This window comes from Parus major, chromosome 4, assembly GCF_001522545.3.
Source record: "Parus major isolate Abel chromosome 4, Parus_major1.1, whole genome shotgun sequence".
NCBI lineage: Eukaryota > Metazoa > Chordata > Aves > Passeriformes > Paridae > Parus > Parus major.
Window position 1 is genome coordinate 763459 of NC_031771.1, and position 7467 is coordinate 770925.

General features: G+C 44.7%; 1 long non-coding RNA gene across 1 annotated transcript; it reads right to left on the reverse strand.

The window, feature by feature from the left end:
• Positions 1 to 3064: 3064 nt before the first annotated feature.
• LOC107202704 lies at positions 3065 to 7202 on the reverse strand. Its single transcript, XR_001520809.2, has 2 exons — positions 7058 to 7202; positions 3065 to 4790 (listed from the first exon to the last, which is right to left on the reverse strand). It is a non-coding gene; the product is annotated as an uncharacterized LOC107202704 (long non-coding RNA).
• Positions 7203 to 7467: the final 265 nt, after the last annotated feature.

Below are 7467 nucleotides of genomic sequence, written 5' to 3' on the forward strand. Positions count from 1 at the left end.
TTGAAGAGGCATTACTGCATTTGTGGCCAATATTCTTAATGCAGATTACCCCCACACTGGTCAGGGATATGTTATGTGGGGTATATTAGACCATTGTTCTTTCTGTTACCACAAGTTCAGGGAAAATCAAGAGTCAAAGTATATGATGATCTGATTAGAGAAAATAGGTCAATTGATGCATTCCTGGCTGGAGGGAGGACCCAAAAGTGGGGCAAAGATGAATGGCCACCTGAACGAGTCATAGATCACTATGGACCAGCTGCTTAGAACCCAAATGAATTAATATCAGGTGCCAGAGAACCCATTTATAATTTAAATTGGATAATTAGGTTGCAAGCTGTCTTTGAAATAATAATCAACCAGAGAGCTACAGCTCTTGACCTTCTTGCTGACCAGTCTACTCAGATGAGAAATGCAATATTTCAACATTGGACAGTGTTAGACTATTTATTAGCAGAAGGGGGAGTGTGTGGCAAATTAAATGACTCAAACTGCTGTTTGCAAATAGATGACAATGGAAAGGTGGTAAAACAGGTAACAAAAGGAATAAGAAAGTTAGCTCATGTACCGGTCCAAACATGGAAATGATGGGAATGAGACACGTTTTCATGGTTACCTGGTGGACTATAGGTTAAAAAAATGTTTTTTTTTACTCATGTGTTGTAGCAACTTTAGTCTTTTTACCATGCATGATCCTTTGCTTAGTACAATTCATTCAACGTGTGATCAAAGGGATGCAGGTAGTAGCCACACCTACTGACCCAGAAATGGCTATAAAGACAGAAATTGATGTCACTGCAAATAATTGCAAAACAAAACAAAACAACAAAAAACAAACAAAAAACTAAACCAAAACAAAACACCCAGGAACAGGAAATTAAGTAAATGATAACTAAAGTTTGTAAAGACAATTATTAAAGATTAAAAGACGAGGGATTGAGAGGAATGACAGGTTTGTCTTTACAAAGAAGCTGTGGGTCTGCTGATAAAATGAAACTATCACTGAGAGATAACAGAAACAATGGGATGGATTCCACTGAAAGATGAAAGGGACACTGAGGAAACACCATAAATTCCATAAGAGTTAAGAATTAAGAGGGGGGTTGTACATTAGTGGGGAAATCTTAGGTATTAGGCATTCTGGAAAGTCTGTACCTCTCAAGTATCTCAGCCAATGGGGAAAGAGAGAGGGGACATGTGGCCAGGAAATTAGGATAAAAAAGAGGCTGCACCCTCCAAAAATTTGAGAGATCCCAGGGGGATGCCCCATGGCCTCTCCCTTTATTTGAATAAAATGAAAGGACTCCTCTGTCTTCTTTTTGGACATAAATCTCTGGTGTTTGTGAATTAATTTTCCTGATATTGGGAGGCTTTATTCAACTTCTTCCTCAGAGGGGTCTAGGGACGAAGAGCGGTGTCTCGGTTTTAGAAGACAGGTGTCTGCTAGGGAGGACAGAAGCCTCCCTTGGAATGAAAGAATATAGACCCACTCCCTCTGAAATATTATAATTCTGAAATCAAGGGGCTCTCAGGCAGAGATGTGGGGATAGGAATAACAGTGCTTTACTAGTATAACCAGGCAAAGAAACAACAATAACAATAGAATTAGCAAGAAAACAGAATCAGGGACCCCGTGACAGCTTTCTCGGCTGAGACGGAATGGAGGAGAGGCTTTGTTTCACAAACCCCCTTGGGCGGGAACTCCCGGTGCTCTGCAGGGCTCTGAGGAACAGCCGGCCCAGGAACAGCAGGGATGAGCAGAGATCCTGGGCCGGTGGCTGAGGTGGATCAACAGCTCCATGGCGGTGGCTGGGACTGCCACATGTCCCAGCAGGACAGGGAATGCGAGGCCACCAACAAAGAGGGAAGAAGGAGAAGCAGTATCAGCTCCGTCTGGGTGATGGCAAAATTCCCTTCTCCCTACCACAACAGCTCTGCACCCAATGTGTCCTTCTCCGAAGCTGAAGAAAGCCCACCAAACTGTCCCCACCCTCCTTTTTTTCCTGCCCCCTTCCCCCACCCTGGGCCCAGCCAAACTCTTTGTCTTTTGTCAAGCACCCACCAAGTACCCACAGTTAGGTTGTCCCTGCAACTAATGGGTAAAAATTCCATGGGAAGCCAGAACTCAAAAAAAAGGACACCTAACCCCCAACAAGTGGGTGATTTAGAGTGAGCAGGGGTTTATATAGGAGGATCAGGACTAGTGAACTGAGGGTTCAGGGACAGAGCAAAGGGGAAGGACCAATGGGATACATAAAATCTGCATGGGGTACACAAAATTTGCATAGGCTGCAAGGCAGGCTGGGGGCTACTCCTTTTTACTCACCACAAAAGCCTATTAGCTATGGTTTCTCCCCCCAGGGGGAGTGTGGCAAGCTGTGGCCTCAGGGCTTTCTCTCCAGGTAAGAGTGGTTAACAAAAGCCTATGGACTCTTGCTCCAGGGGAGAAGGTCTACAATGTTGGCCACCTTGTTGGCCCCCACAACCCGGGGTGGTGCTGCTTACCTAGGAGACCAGGACACAGTTCAGTGTGTATGTGGCAGACCTGATATCATTTGGTTTTCACCTTTTTTCTTTTGTATACTCTCTGTTCTCATCATACACATATTTGTAACTCCGTAGCCTACTGTATTAGTAGCTAGTATCCCCACTACTTTTCCATAGCCTTTCTTTAAGCAGAAAGACAAAACAAATTCAAGAGCTTCAAGTCCCAGGGTGTGCAAGGCCCCCGCGTTATCTTGGTTATTCCTGGGAACCAAGGCTGAGAAAACTCTTTGAGGTATATTTTCATGGACAAAGTACAACTAGTGTCAGGGGAGAGACTCTAGAGAAGGGGCTTGACCGGCGGGGGAACTGCATCACCACTTGTCCTCCTAATTGGTGCTTTTTATTAATTATGCTAATTTCCTAAAACCTATAGAAATGTATTTGTCCCTGGAGGGGGTGGGCTGTTGTGGACTTTCCATAACTGCGCTTGAATGCCTTCAAAGAAAGATTCACTCTTATATTACCTCCTTACTAAAATTATCTCAAGTTTCATTTCCAGGTGTGGAAAAAGGCAACAGAAGTGGAGCCTGTGTATAATCACACTCCCTGGTGTGATGAACAGGCCAGGAGACCAGCTCCTTTTAAAAAGGCCTTTATTAAACCATACAGCTCTGGGGTGGGGGCCCGAGGGGTCGCGCACACCGCCACTGCTCCCACTTGGACACCGCAGAAGAGGAGGATCTTTGCAGCTTTGTCACTAGGGCAGAGCTGGGCCTTCCTTCCTCACGGGAGTCCCCGGGAAGACTCGTTCTCTTAGCCTCGTAGCCTAGGGTGTCATCCCAGTCGAGTCCCCTCGTGGTTATGTCGGCCTCTGGAGGGAAGTCAGGGGACTCCTCTGGGTCTTCCTTGTTTGATGGTACTGTTTTTATTCCTTTCCTTTTGTGTGGCTCGTTGTCTCGGGGGTTTTTTCAGTCTGGGTGCGTCCCATGAGTCTCTGGTCTCTCTCATTTACATGGAAGTCCTTATGCCATCCTCCTCCTCAGGGCCCAACTGAACACCGTACAGCAGCTTGGGGCAGGGGTACAGTGTTGCCATGTGGGAGTCTAGGAGCAGTGGGGGCAGGGCCTGGCTGAACACGGAACAAGAAACACAGTACAGTAACTTGGGAGAGGGGGCAGGGCCTGGCTGAACAAGGAATAAGAAACACGGGGTACAGCAATTTGGGACAGGGGTACATGGTAAGTAAACCTGGGACAGGGGTACAAGGTGAGTAAACCTGGGACAGGGGTACAAGGTAAGTAAGAGGTTTACAAACAGTAATATGGTAACAATATTCAAATTATTCTTAACACTGGGGATGTGTGATTATACAGATCTAGACTGTAAAGGTAGAATTCTGCCCTCCTTAATAATCCCTTTTATTTATTGGCTTGACACAAAAGTTAAAGGGAGCTTCTTGCTTTGAAACCTTGGAAGCACCCCATCTGACAAAGCAGTACCTTTCTTTGTTAAAAACTTTTTAAGCTGATAGAACTGGAAGAGCTCCAGTAAAATCAATGAAAAACTATCCAAAGCAAATAGACCTAGAGATGAATAAATGCTCACTACTATTTTTATTCTGAGCTCACAAAATCTCTTTCTGACTGTCTGTACTTCTTTGCTAATAAAAAACCCCCTAATTTTCCAAATATTAATAGAGGTGTATTGGCAGATTTGGGACTTGCAGTTCTTCCTGAGGTTAAACAAAGGAAATGCAGCTACACAAAAGCTTTTCCAAATGGTCCTGTAAGTACTTGTTTAGCCAAGTTTACATCTCACCAAGGACTGATCTTTCCACAAATCCTAAGCAGCATTAGGGAAATAGAAACACTGTAGCCAATGAAAGCTTTATTCATTTTTGTGGCCATCACAGGAAGTGCTTCTGTACAAGTAGATAGCGGCAGCCATCTTATTTACGGTGCAATTTTCCAGACCATTGAGCACTCAGGGCTATAAGTAAAATAAATGGTTTAAATGAAGCTTGGAAGGCCATGGGAAGAGTAGAGAGTCTCTGGGACAATCGGACATCTTAGTCCAAGATCATGTTTTCTCATCTGCTTTAGTGCTTATTAGTGGATATAGATTTTTGTGCTGGACATGAGAAAATGCACCTTCCTATGTTTGCATTTTCTGGATGTATCTTTTTTGAACTTGTTTATGTACTGACACATTTTGCACAAAAGGTCCTTGTTCTCATCTCTTGGGTGATTCAGGGTGACAGAATGCTGCTGCAGTTTCATTCACTGCTGTATCTTCCTATTGTCCTGTGTATCAAAAAGCATGGGGTTGTTTATTAGTATCTTTAAAAAATGCCTTACTTTGATGTGCAAAATCCTAAGCCTATATAAAGTAGTTCCTTTCCATGGAATAGCTTCAGGATTATAGTCTGAAATTTTTTTCCTTTTTGAAGTGAGCTTAATTTTGCCTCAAACCTACTTACAGAATAGCTTTGCTGATTTGATGTCCCTTTGTACTGAAGTAATTTAGTGGTCTAATATGCCAGTATGACTTTCAGGAAAGGCACCAGTCCTCTGCTATGGGAGTGCTCAGTTCTCATGCTCCCTGCATCTCCTGTGACCAGAAGTGGAATTTCTGTAAAGTACCAGCATGCTTAGGTTTCCCATATCTGCTTTAGCTTTTCAAGTACACATGATTGGGACTTCTATCTCTTTGTGCCAGAGGCCAGAAATATCTTTTTGTAATTGTCCAGACACCCTATGGTCTGCTCCTGCATTCTCCTTGGTTGAAAAATGTCAGCTTTTTGGGACTTGGGGTTTTGCTTGTTCTAAAAAGAATTTTATGGTTTGCGGCTGTTTACCTGTGGTGGATGCCTGGGAAGCTGGCTAGGACGAAGACTGTGGGGCCAACATGACATATGTCTTGTCTCCTGCATGAAGAAACTTCCCTTTGCAGCTTGCTTTTTATGGATTCTTCACCTCACATTCAGGCACTTTGCATTCACTCCACTTTCATTAAAAAGATGGTTTAGTCATATCTAAAGGATGTAGGTATTTTTGACTCTAAATCCCTTTGAGATACTGATGGCTTGTATTTACATCTGTTCGGTGAATACTGTACTCCAGCTCATCCTATAAGGCTGAGTAGCAGATGTGGGGACCAGCAAGCTGGATCTCCCTTGTACTGGATCTCAGATGAGGCAGCTGCAGAGCTGCAGTGAGGCAGTAGATGAGAGTATTAGATCAAAGACAGAATGACACCTCTTGCACTGCTCTAGAATTAGAGTGGGACAGAATTTCGGCATGAAGCTTCATGGGTGGGAAAGGGGGCTGTCTGCCTGGTTGTGTCTGTCAGTCTGAGCAGGGTCCTTAGACCTTCATGGTGAAGCTACCAGTGGCCCTCTGGGACAATTTTCCAAATATTTATAGAGGTGTATTGGCATAATACAGAATAAGCACATTTGTGCTTCTGTTGGCTGTTAGGGGATGCTTAGAATTAACACACCCGTTTGTTTCTGGAATTGGTTGCTTTAGTCTTGGGCAAATGTGAATGTAAAGAATTTAGACATAACAAATTTTCCTCCCCATAACAGCCTTCTCAAATGCATGCTAAAAATGTCAGGTTTTGCATCTTCTCTCTCATCACTTCATTTGCTGTATCCTAACGTGCTATCTCGCCAACACTTCCCTTTGCATCTCTGTGCCGTTCCTCCATCTGAATTTATTAGTACCCAAACCAACTCAGGCTCAGGATGAGCCTTCCTTTACAAAGATGTCTTTTACACTGCAGGAAACTTTGTAAACTCATATTAATGTCTGAGTTTGGTGGGGCTGTTTTCCAAAGTTTTGCACAAGTTTGTGTATCAGCAAATCCCAGTCATTTAAATAAACATATATTTCTGTTGGAGATTAGGCTTTGTTCTTTTTTATTTTTTTTTTTTCTCTCTTTGGGATTTTTTATCCCATTTCTTGCCTAAGAGACAAGAACTATGGGTATTTCAAAGACACAAAGTATGTGGCCAGGGTGGGAGGAGGGGTGAAGCTGGCTGCAGTCTCTTACCTGTGGGGCTTCTCTTAGGAAAGGCAGAGATACCCTGAGATTTTCATTGGGGAGTGGGGGCTAGGCTCATCCCCCACTCTCTTTGGCTCTCGGGACTGGAGAGGGAAGGTTGGGCTGGTGCTACAGCAGGGCAGAATTTACTGCCACCGCAGAAATCAGCCCTTTACTGCTTCTCCTGTCATGCATGAGCCTTTGTTCTTAAGAGCAACTGTTGACCTGAGACCTTTTCAATACCTCACTGGGAAGGACTCTCAACAACTGCTCGGGTGCCTCAAGGGAAAACCTGGGACCTTGAATCTCTCCCCCTTCCTGGAGGGAGAGTCTCCCAGCTGCATGCAGCAGCTGCCTGTGGTGGCCCATCTGCTGCTGCCCAGCCCTGCTGTTTTCTGATGCTGCTGCAGGGCTCTTTGCTATAGTTTAAGCCAACATCCCATGCCTGCCTGGATACCCCTCAGCTTCTGGCATGGCTCCAAAATCTTTCCTATTCTTTGTTTGTCACCCTGAGTGTGCTTACCTCTGCTGTTCCATCATGCTGCTCCGAGGTTTCCTGCTGCAATCCATTCAGCTTCCAAGTGGCACTGAAACTGGCTGCTCCAGATGGGTTTGCAAAGGAAAGCGCCTTCTCTCCTCTCTCCCACCAGCCCAGCCGCCATGACCATGTGGAGAGGTGGCTGCGCTCGTGCCACAGCGCCCCCTGCTGGCGCGGGGGAATCATCGCACCTGTCCTGCCCAGCTGGGAGCCACCAGCACCCCTGTCAGCTCTGCCCGGAACTGCACCGAAGGGGAAAGTGCCTGACAGCCCAAAGAAGGCTGCGGTTGGGTTTCTGTTTCTCTTCTGTTGTTGCCACCATTATGGTTGTTTGTTTATCTTGAGGTATCTATATCTACCTATATATATATATGTATGTTATAAATTTTTATTAT